At 44.3% G+C, this 12,296-nt stretch overlaps 1 pseudogene; it reads left to right on the top strand.

Moving 5' to 3' along the window:
* The first annotated feature begins 321 nt into the window (after positions 1-321).
* Positions 322-9,008, top strand: LOC130085657 (tripartite motif-containing protein 16-like; annotated as a pseudogene).
* The last annotated feature ends 3,288 nt before the right edge of the window (positions 9,009-12,296 follow it).

Raw genomic sequence — 12,296 nt, 5'->3', positions numbered from 1 at the left:
AACTGTACATTTTGACATATTGACATTACTTTGACACAGTATATAGACACATGCATTCATGATGAATAGCCTACATATTCGCTCTGTCAATCATGAGCTCGGAACTCGTAATTAATTATGATATTTTCGACTCCACTTAAAGAGCACATAAACACAGCAGGAAAGTGACTCTTTTTTGAGCAGGAATGAGGAATTAAACTGCTTTACAAACACCTGTTTTACACACGTCACTCAAACACAGAAGCAGGAAACTATTTCAACTCCTAAGTTCAGGGAAACAGAAACTGGAGTATTTTTGAGCTGTTGTGTGTTTGTGTCTCTCTGTATTCATGCGGTAAAATGGCAGAAGCCAGAATTTCAGTGGATCAGAATGAGTTTGTGTGTCCAGTTTGTCTGGATCTCCTGAAGGATCCAGTGGCCATTCCCTGCGGACACAGTTACTGTAAGATCTGTATTACAGACTGCTGGGATCAGGAGGATGAGAAGAGAGTCTACAGCTGCCCTCAGTGCAGACAGACCTTCAGTCCAAGACCTGCTTTAGCTAAAAACACCATGCTAGCTGAAGTGGTGGAGAAACTGAAGAAGACTAAACTTCCTGCAGACTGTTACGCTGGAGCTGGAGACGTGGAGTGTGACGTCTGTACTGGAAGAAAACACAAAGCCGTCAAGTCCTGTCTGGTGTGTCAGGAGTCTTACTGTCAAAATCATTTTGACCGTCATGAGGAATTTCACTCTCGTAAACCACACAAAGTGATTGATGCCACTGGACGACTGCAGGACATGATCTGCCGCAAACATGATAAAGAGCTAGAAATGTTCTGTATCACTGATCAAGAATGCATCTGTGTGTGGTGAAAAGAGAGTGAACATAAAAACCACAACACTGTATCAACTGCAGCACAGAGGACAGAGAAACAGGTATGAGCTGAGAGAGATTGATCACGCAGAAATTAAAGTGCTGTCTTCATTCACTCACTCATTTACTCATGTTGTCCCAAACCGGTTTGACTCACTTCTGTGGAATGTAAAGTATGATGACCCGTATGATTTGAAGAATGTCTCAACTATTTTGGTCTATACATTCAAAGTCAATGGGGCACAAAAGTTTCAAGCTCCAAAAAGGAAAAAAGCATAAAAGTAATCTTAACAACTAGTGGTTAAAAAAAGAAATGCGTTTAATTGTATTAGCGTGTACTTCAAATTAAAAGTATATTTAAAAAAATAAAACTGTACTTGGAGATAATATAATATTAATGAAATGAAAGGCCACTTATGTGCCACTTAAAGGGATACTCCACCGGTTTTTCATATTAAACTATGTTATTCCCTTAACTAAGACGAGTTGATACATACCTCTCTCGTCTCAATGCGTGCACTATATCGCTCTGTATTCCCGCAAAACTATGTTAGCACTTAGCTTAGCCCAGTGCATTAAATATGGGCCAAAAAGAGAAGCGACCAAACACTTCCTCGTTTTCCCTATTTAAACACAGTTATTCGAGTAGTGTAACTTGACCTGGGCTGGTGACACAAAATAAAACGTTGCGCTTTTCTAAGCGTTTAAAATTGATGACTATATTGTATGGCGGAATACCATAACAAGTGCTTTTGAGCACTTCGACTTGGCGCAATAATATCATCACTCGTGAAAAGTCCTCTTACGTTTTATTTTGTGTCACCAGCCTAGGTCGAGTTACACTACTCGAATAACTGTGTTTACATAGGGAAAACGAGGAAGTGTTTGGTCGCTTCTCTTTTTGGCCCATATTTAATGCACTGGGCTAAGCTAAGTGCTAACATAGTTTTACGGGAATACAGAGCGATAAAGTGCAAGCACTGAGACGAGAGAGGTATGTATCAACTCGTCTTAGTTAAGGGAATAACATAGTTTAATATGAAAAACCGGTGGAGTATCCCTTTACAACACATTCTCATCCCAAGGCGTCATCTAACTGACACTTTTGACCATGCGTCAACATGCCGACGCACATGGTACCCTTTAAGCGTCAATATGAGACGCTCATCCTCAGGCGTCATCTAACTGACACTTTTGACCATGCGTCTAAATCCGACGCACATGGCACCCTTTAGCGTCAGTTAGATGACGCTTCCGTTATGGGTAGGTTTAGGTCTGGGGTAGGGTTAGGGTTAGACCACTAGGAGGCGCGTCTCATATTGACGCTTAAGGGGTACCATGTGCGTCGGCATGTTGACGCATGGTCAAAAGCGTCAGTTAGATGACGCCTTGGGATGAGAACGGGCTGCCCTTTAAGTAAAGAAAGTACATTTCCATGACTTTCACTTAATAAATACACTTTGTAATGTCAAATTAAAAGTTTTACTTTAAAGTACATTTTAATAATATTTAATATGTCAACGTTACTCTTTTGTCGTGCTTTAAAGAAGTGCACTTATTTTGATGTGTTGACTAACATGTAAAGTACTTGATTATAATCACAACTGTAGTGTGTTATTCATTTAAAGTTTATATTTTTTATATGTACAACTTCATTAATACAGTATATTTTAGTTTATCATTTTGCTTGTTTGTACATGTGACAGCACACTTAACTATATTTTAAAGACAATAGAAGCAATTATGAAATTACATGAAGAAGTACTTAAAAAATCCCTGTTAAGTTCAGCTAATTGCTTTAAATATAAATTTAAACTAATACATTTTCATTTAATGGCAATTATCATGCAACTACGTGTCTGTAAACATTACGTTCAGTTCACACTAAAGTAAAAATTTTTAAAGTATATTATTTACATTTACTTTTTAAAGGAATGCTACTTTTAAAAGTACTTCTTTTTTTAAAGGACCAATTTTGATTCACAAATCAAATCAAATCATTGATCAACTCATGTACGCAGAGCCCAAATCAAAGATGATGACGTCAATAACATCAAACTTCACTGATCTGTGGTTTGAACCTATTGTAAACTTGCCATGCTAGATCTTTAACCCTTATTGTGTGATAGTAGTTTTATGTGTCATTTGCTGTCATTGGTGTGTCCTCCAGAAACAGCTGAAGGAGACGCAGATGAAGATCCGTCAGAGAATCCAGCAGAGACAGAAAGATCTTCATCAGCTGAGAGAGGCTGTGAAGTCTCATAAGGTGAGTCTGGAGAAGAAGAGAAGTGTGAGACGTCTCAGTTTGGACTCACTGAACTAACTGTGTGATTGTGATGTGTGTGTAACAGCGCTCTGCACACACAGCAGTGGAGGACAGTGAGAAGATCTTCACTGAGATCATCCGCTCCATTGAGAGAAGCCGCTCTGAGGCGACACAGCGGATCAGAGATCAGGAAAAGACTGCAGTGAGTCGAGCTGAAGGACGACTGGAGCGACTGGAGCAGGAGATCAATGATCTGAGGAGGAGAGACGCTGAGCTGGAGCAGCTTTCACACACACAAGATCACATCCAGTTCCTGCAGGTAACAGAGATCTAGGAGAACAGGATCATAGTGGACTTGAGCAAGATCCTGCTATGACAGAGAAACATTTCATGAGAGCAGAATGAGACCAACTTAAGCAGAGCAACAACAAAAAAACACTCTAAAGTTCAGCTATTTGCATTTAATATAAAAATGAAACTATACCACATTCATTTAACTGCAAATAACATGCAATTAAGTTTCTTAAAACATTACATCCAATCTGCACTTATATATTTTTTAAATATTATTTCTGTTATAAGTACGGTATTTTTTTTTTAAGTTTACTTTCTTTTTCACAAGGAGTGTAAGTGACAAATACTGGAGTTTGTGAAATGAATGTCATATAATGAATATGAGAAGAAAGTTTCTGATTGTGTGAAAGTGCTGGATTGAAGCGAGTCACTGAAGAGAAGTCAAGTCTACAAGAGCCGCACAGATCTGATATAGTGAAGGTTATTGGCTGAAGTGTGGAGATGATGAGTTTTGATTTGTGTTTTCTGTAGAGTTTCCAGTCTCTCTCAGCTCCTCCTGAATCTACAGACGAACCCGACGATCCCTTCGGTTCTCTCTCCTCTTTTGATGACATGAGAGAATCTGTCCGTCAGCTGAGAGACAAACTGGAGAATTTCTGCAAAGAGGAGATCAAGAAGATCTCAGACGGAGGTAAAGTCCTGCGCCTCGTTTATACAGACGTGTGTGGAATGATCCGAAATGTGAACGTACAACAGTTTCTGAAATGTTCTTGTGATTTATAAAACATCCATACGCACAAATAATTTTCCTAAATGCATCCCACTTTATAAATCACAGTTCATCTTTAATTCAAGTGCAACGTGAGCAAGTGCATCAACTCTACAGAACAGCCACAAACATCCCTTGATGGTTTAAAAGTAATATATACTTGTGTGACGTACTGTAGGATGAAGTCCATTGGAATTTAGAATTGAATCCGATACGAGTGTTGTATATATGAGGCATCTGGAGATTAATCTGTTCTCGGAAATGAGTCCTCCATCATCTAATATCAGATTAGAAACGTCTTAGAAATGGATGCATTTGATCTGTCATTTCTCTTCACACTGTTCATGTCTGTTTATTTCCACAGTCACATTCACCAACATGAATCCCAAAATCAGGAACGACTTCCTACAATGTAAGTCACTAAGAAACAAGCAGAAAAACTGAGTGTGTTTATGTTCTTCCTGTAGAAGGTGAAAAAACGTCTCGGTTAGGTAAAAAACTCCCCTTCCCCCCGAAGGAGGGAACGGGAGACGTGACGTCGACGTGACAACGTAACTGGGATCACTTCAGGGTGCCCTATCAACTTCGAGTGACTACCAAACGAGCCAATGAACGTTGGCTTGCGTGAGAAGCATCACGCGCCCGCCCCGCAGCGCGGGTATAAACAGGAAGCGGGCGCACGCACTCATTGTTTTTCGTTGAGGAGCCGAGATTGTGACGGCCGTACAGCGATGGTCAGCAACTGTGGCGGCGGGACGTCACGTCTCCCGTTCCCTCCTTCAGGAAACGAGGGTTACAACAGTAACCAAGACGTTCCCTTTCAGTCGTTCACGTTCGACGTGACGACGTAATTGGGATCCCATGGAAAACGCCACGGTTGCTGCCACATCCAGCGCCCTACGCAAGACTCTCAGACCCCCAACTGGCTAGGGCGGAAGGCCTACGTAGAGGGAGTTCGGACTGCTGCTCCGTTATAACCCACACAGTGGAACTCTTGGATAACATTGGGAAAGCGTGCCTTTCCAGGGGAAGGGGACGCTGCGGAAGCCACATCCTGCCCGAAGGGAGGTAACGTGGAGAATACACATATGGACTGGCCGGTAGGAGCAGTGCAACATATGGAATGTCACTGGGGTGGCTCCAGCCTAAGAAGGGGGAGGCTACACTAGACAGTGACGGCAGAGCGGACTCTGCCAAGGGAAAGACACAGGCTCACCGCAGGGAGCTGGTCGTGGAAGAATACTCATATAGGATCGCCGCAGGGATCACCACATATGGAACCCAGCCTAGCACAAGTTACACAAGCATACGAGCACTAGGCCTGGCGTCGGACGCTCTGCAACGTCCGACTGCCGTAGGGGTGCAGAGGAACTCACAGGGTTCACCCAAAAAGCGCACGTATCCGCTCCGTGGAGGGGAGTGGCGCAGAAAGCAAACACTAGAGCGGGAACTTCGGTGTTACCGGCTGGTTGAAGCGAGCACACTGGAAGAAACCAGCTCAACACGTAGGCTATAAAACCTAGTGAACGTGTTAGGACTCGCCCAGCCCGCAGCTCTACAGATATCTGTCAGCGAGGCGCCGTGTGCCAGCGCCCAAGAAGAAGCGACACTCCTAGTGGAGTGGGCTCTCAACCCGGGCGGGTAAGGCACGCCTTGGGCTTCGTAAGCCAAGGCGATGGCATCCACTATCCAGTGGGCCATCCTCTGCTTGGAGACAGCCTTTCCCTTCTGCTGGCCTCCGTAACAGACGAAGAGCTGATCTGAGGTCCTGAGGCTTTGCGTTCTGTCCACGTACAGGCGCAGAGCGCGGACGGGACAGAGAAAAACCAGCACGAGGAAGCGGACGCCGGACACAGTTGCATCGCGACGGCACGCTCCACCGGCGGGACATCCACATACCCCTTTGCTGCGCCATCGAGGGTGGTGAAGAGGGAGGAGCCACTAGGACGGCTTCTGGCATTATACGGCGCCGTCCACGTCCTAGTAAGCTCCTCATGCACTTCCGGAAAGAATGGTCCCGTCCAATCGAGACGAGAAACCAATCGTCCAACCGAGAAGGTTCGGGACGTGGTGGAGGGTTCCGCACAAGCCCGACCTTCTCGGTGGCCCGGGAAAGCATAGCCGCCCATTCTGGATCAGACTCGGGCAACGCTACACTCCCCGAAGGGGCTAACGCAGCCGAATCTGTAGAGGACTGAAGCTCCCCCTCCGATGCTGCCATAGACATCTGGTCGTCAGGTGGAGCTCCAAAGGACACGGCTGGTCGTCCATGAGAAGGACCAGCGCGTTCCTTTGGAAGCTCCAACGGTGGCAGCGCTTGTGAGGCGTGAGGGACCCACGGAGATTGCCTCGGCGGGGAAGCCCTCATGGTAATCCTCAGATCACCCTGACCATGCACAGAAGTAGGTCTATTCTGAGGTTCAGAATAGACGCTAGATCAGGGCATAGGCGAGGGGACTACACCTCCCTTGAGATAAGCGTATACAAATACAAATAAATACAAATACAAATAAGCGAAGTCTCGATCTCAGCGCTGCCATAGTCATATTCCCGCAATGGGAACATGAACTATTCACAAAAGCTGCCTCAGCGTGCTGAATGCCCAAAGACGAGAGGCAACTACTGTGGCCGTCTGCTGGCGCCAGGGAACGACCGCATCCAGAAACGCACAAGTGGAATGACATCCTGAAAACGACGCAGGGTCACACTTAGGCTTGGGAATCGGTTCCAGGTTCCGGTTTGGAACCGGTTCCAAACTTTCCGATCCATCGGAATCGTACACGTCCACACGTTAACGATTCCACTAACGATTCCGAATGTTCCGTTCCATCCATTCCCGCGTCGCAGCATGACGTTACAGTAACTTATGCGACTGGATTTTTAAATCCCCCAAAAGCGCGATGGCTACGAGACGTAAACGATCGAGAGTGTGGCTTCATTTTAAATGCAGACCGGGGAAGCAAATCTGGGGGCGACGCAACCCCTCCCGTCATTTCAGATCTAATGACGGCATCAAAACAATGAAAGCATGGCGAAGCGGCTCTCCACGGCTCTGCTTTCGTCGGCGAAAAAGTTAAGAAACTCGACGCTATGAGCCCTCAGTACCGAGCCGAGCAGTTCGCACGTGACTTTTATGCAGTGTTTCCCACACATAGACTAATTCGCGGCCACAAAATCAACTCCGGCCGCCACATATTGCGTTTCGTTCATTTTTTTTATGCTATTTAAAACACGCAGCGTATTCTTTCAGTTGTATTTCCTTTCCCCGCTCTCCCTCCGTCTCTCCATCACTCACGCGTCTCTCTCACATACACGCACACACACACACACACCGCGTCTGTCTATGAGGCGCCGGACTGGACAAAACCGAAGCGAACTCCGCGAGCGACACTGGGCGAGAGAGAGACAGAGTGTGATTTGTTTTATTTAAACTTATATAAACTAATATAATTTATTTTACTGGACAGTTTAAAGCTCATAACCATATTTTGTTGTTACTTGAAGAGTGCAGTGTCATGTGGCATCATGCAGTATTTGTCCTGAAAAGGCTACTCAGTAAATGTCTGTAATTTAAGGTCATTCCTAGTTTATTTGTATACATTTTAATCATTAACTTTAAAAGCACACTCTTTTTATGACTAAAATAACAGTAAAGGGTAAAAAAAAATGAATTCCCAAAAATTAAAACGGAAAAAAACGGAATTTGGGAAAAAATAAAACTGATTTAATAGGGCCCTAGATATTGCACACTTGGTTTTCATTCTCTAAAACCACTTTAAGTTAGACATTCAAAGCTAACAACTCTCAAAGCCACCCTGTAAGTGTTCAGCAAATGGTACAGGAATCGATATGGGAATCGATAAGGAATCGTGCTTCTCATGCACGCCAACGTTCATTGGCTCGTTCTGTAGTCACTCGAAGTTGATAGGGCACCCTGAAGTGATCCCAATTACGTCGTCACGTCGAACGCGAACGACTGAATGGGAAACGTGATTATTATAATTGATCATGTGATTTGCACAGGATATCTGAACAGCTGTACTGAGACACTGATGATACATTGAACATTGAGTCATGAAGAGTTCAGATACATTAAAAGATCAGACAGATTCATAATTCCTGATTCTAATGTGTTTTCTCTCCATCAGATTCTCATCAGCTCACTCTGGATCTGAACACAGTGCATAAACGCCTCAGTCTGTCTGAGAGGAACAGAGTTATTACTAACACTGGCACACAGCAGCCGTATCCTGGTCATCCAGACAGGTTTGATCAGTGGCTTCAGGTGTTGTGTAGAGAGAGTGTGTGTGGACGCTGTTACTGGGAGATTGAGTGGAGTGGGAGTGTGTGTATATCAGTGTCATATAAGAGCATCAGCAGGAAGGTAGGGGGTAATGAGAGTGGATTTGGATATAATAATCAGTCCTGGAGTTTGGACTGCTCTTCCTCCAGTTACACATTCAGACATAATAAGATACACACTGTTCTCCCTGTAAAGTCCATCAGCAGAAGAATAGGAGTGTGTGTGGATCACAGTGCAGGAACTCTGTCCTTCTACAGCGTCTCTGACACAATGAGCCTCATCCACACAGTCCAGACCACATTCACTCAGCCGCTCTATCCTGGGTTTTATGTTGGTTATAACTCCTCAGTGAAACTGTGATGTTTCAGAATAGACTGAGAGATTTTACCCATAATACTTTGAGCTGCACGATAAATCAGTAACAGTGAGATATTACAGAGACTCTTATTTTAACTTTCATTAATATAGCTGAACTTCTGCTACTGAAATAACACGTCATAATAAATGTGTGTATTACAGTTTTTTCAATTGCTAACAATCATCGTTCAATACTGAAGAACCAGAAGTCTATGCCAAACTGAATCATTTTTCACTGCTTTCACACAAAATGCATTCAATGACCACATTTCCCAAAATCCATGAACACTTTTGTCATTCATACTTCACCATCTGCAAAACACAATATATTTGAAGCAGATTTTTCCAATGCTAACACATGCTTTCAAAATTTATAAAAGCTTATTCAAATCAGAAAGATGGCAAACTCTGTGCATTTCTTCAGGGATTATACTGAAATATAAAATATAAGCAGAATATTTACAATGAAATTAAATGATAATTATTACAAACACAACTAAATGCAAGTTACAATTTTTAGTCTTTATTACAGTAGTCATTTTTTCAGTCATCTTTTGGTAAATCGGGATGGCTTCAGAATGATTTTGTTTGGAAACTTGGATCAAGGAGACACATTGGTGGGGAAAGAAGAGTGGCAGAGAGAGGGAGGACTAGAATCCTCACTGTACTGTATATCCGTCCATTCATCCAACTATTCCATACATTTTCCAGAAGTGAAGCTTGTCCTGTAGGGTTCGTGGGGAGGCTGGAGTCTTTCTCAGCGTCTCGGGTCGTAGGCAAAACACCCTGGACAGAATGGCCAGTCCATCACAGGATGAGACACACACACATTCATATTCACACTCACACCTGCGGTGTCTCCACTTCACCTGTCCTGTATGTCTTTGGATTGTGTGGGAAACCCAGAGGAAACCAACGTCAACACGGAGAGAACATACAAACTCCTCCGGACACAGATGGGTCTCCAATACTACACGTCATTACAGTATGCTAGACATGTATTTTTATTTTATTTTGTATTATTGCTTCAGGATTTTGTTGTTGTTCTTTCAACTTTAAATTTTGTGCATGTAAATGACTATATGTAAAGATATAGGGGGGGAAATTAACTGCTGCATTTCTCATTCATTATTTATGTTGTAATACAGTCAATAAAATTAAAAGGTCGTATTCTTATCATATAATGAATATATATGTGAAAAATAAAACATTCAAACGTTAAAAATAAAAGTTCAACATTTATGAAATACTCCCTGTTGTTGGTGTTTTTTAGGTCAGTCTGTTATGAGTGAAATGTATGTTTTCTGAATGGGAATTTTGCCAGTGTTATGGTGGAACGAGTTTATGTTAGTGTGTGTGTGTGTGTGTGTGTGTGTGTGTGTGTGTGTGTGTGTGTGTGTGTGTGTGTGTGTGTGTGTGTGTGTGTGTGTGTGTGTGTGTGTGTGTGTGTGTGTGTGAAGTAACAATGTGTTTCTGTTATTTTCTCAAACTCTATTTGTTTTAATGAAAATCACATTCATTTTAGTATTTATTGTAGTGAAACAAATGCATCGTTTTTATTATTACTATCAAAAGTATCTTTCAGTTACAAAATGAACAGATTGAGGATAGTGTGGTTTTGAATAATAAAATGTAAAATAGTTTGAAGTTGGTTCAGAATAAATAGATGTTCTGGGTGTTTGCTAAAGTGTGGCAAAATGGTTGCTAGGATATGCTGGGTGGTTGCTAGGCTCTTGTTAAGCAGTTGCCAGGGTGTTGCTACAGTATATGGTTGCTAGGGTGTTCTGGCTGACCTTCCATAACATTCATACAGGCATTTCAACCTATATTAATAACGGTTTAAAAAGTGGGTGGGACAGGAGTCCAGAAATCAATTTCAATAGTATTGTTCTGTGCAGTGTTAGTTCCCTTTCGAGGGAACTTAACACTGCGTCGAGAATCGACTCTTTGGGGACGCTCCCTTAGCGTGCGCCTCTGAAGTATGAATGAAACTATTCCAATCCTGATTGGTGTTGCGTCATGACGTAACATGTGACGGCATAACCGGATGCATAAAAGCTACGCCGGAACAAACACAAACTAGCTTTCGCTCTTCAGCAAGCGCTCTGTGTTGAAAACTGTGTGTCTTATTTGGTGTTGTTTGTCACATATATTGTATATTATGGCCAGCGAACAATTCAAAGCTTGTGTGCCTCCCTGCCCTCGTTTCATCACGGGTGGGGACACACATGCTTTGTGTGTGAGTTGTTTGGGAGCGCAGCATGCACGGGCAGCTCTCGAGGGAGCTGCTTGTGTAGACTGTGAAGCACTTCCCATTAGAGTGCTGCGCTCCCGGCTGGCGTGCTTTGATGAGCACGGTCAGGCTCGCGTTCCCCATGGTTCTGGTCCCGCGTCCGTTGAGGCGGCGCGGCGATTGAGATCGTGGGGTTCGCAGCGGGATCTTGTGGATGAGATTGAGACTGCTGAGGCACCTTCTCACTCTTCATCCGAGGATCTCGTAGCCTCTGAGAGTGGTGCAGGAGCCCGCATCGCGGCTTCTCCTGCCCATGATCAGGTCCCGATGCTTGAGCTCTCTGCTTCCGAGGAAGTAGATGTGCTCAGCATCGATGCGGATGACCGTGATCTAGGCGCGCCAGTTCACGGCCAAGGTTATGAGGAGCTGGTGGAGGTTGTGACTCGTGCTGTGGCCAGACTTAACATCAGCTGGCCACATGATGAGCAGGGAACGCAAGTTAGAAGCAAGCTTGATGAGCGTTTCCTGCAGCACAGATCGCAACCTCAGCGCCGGGGTTTGCCGTTTTTCCCCGATCTCCACAAAGAGATTTCGAGATCGTGGGATAAACCGCACTCATCCCGTGTCTCCAATCCCAGTATGGTGGATTACAGCAATGTTATGGGGGCACGGGATATGGGTTATGGGAAGATGCCTAAGGTGGAAGAGGCTTTAGCGGGTTATCTTTCTCCTGAGTCGGCATCTTCCCTAAAAACCCCGGCGTTGCCTAGTAAGCCCTGCAGAGATACATCTGCATTAATAGGCAGGGCTTACATGGCGGCAGGTCGGGCTGGTTCATGTCTGCACTCTATGGCACTTTTGCAGGCATACCAGGCCGACCTCCTGAAAGATTTGGATGAGGGGGAGGGGCCAACTCCTGAAGATATTGCGGAGTTAAGGAGAGCCACAGATCTGTCTCTTCGGGCCACAAAAGAGACGGCCCGCGCTATTGGCCGCTCTATGGCAGCTATGGTGGCCACGGAGAGACATCTGTGGCTGAATTTATCTGGCGTGAAAGAGAAAGATAGATCCTTTCTGCTGGATGCGCCGCTTTCGCCTTCTGGCCTGTTCGGCGACGCCGTTACATCGGTCGTCGACAGGTTTCAGGAGGCGAAGAAACAATCTGCGGCGTTCCAGCAGTACCTCCCCCGTAAGGCGAAATCCAAATCGAGTAGGGTG

Source organism: Rhinichthys klamathensis, unplaced genomic scaffold (genome assembly GCF_029890125.1).
Source record: "Rhinichthys klamathensis goyatoka isolate OS25496 unplaced genomic scaffold, OSU_Roscu_1.1 h1tg000004l_1, whole genome shotgun sequence".
NCBI lineage: Eukaryota > Metazoa > Chordata > Actinopteri > Cypriniformes > Leuciscidae > Rhinichthys > Rhinichthys klamathensis.
This window is presented reverse-complemented; position numbering and strand designations above follow the sequence as displayed.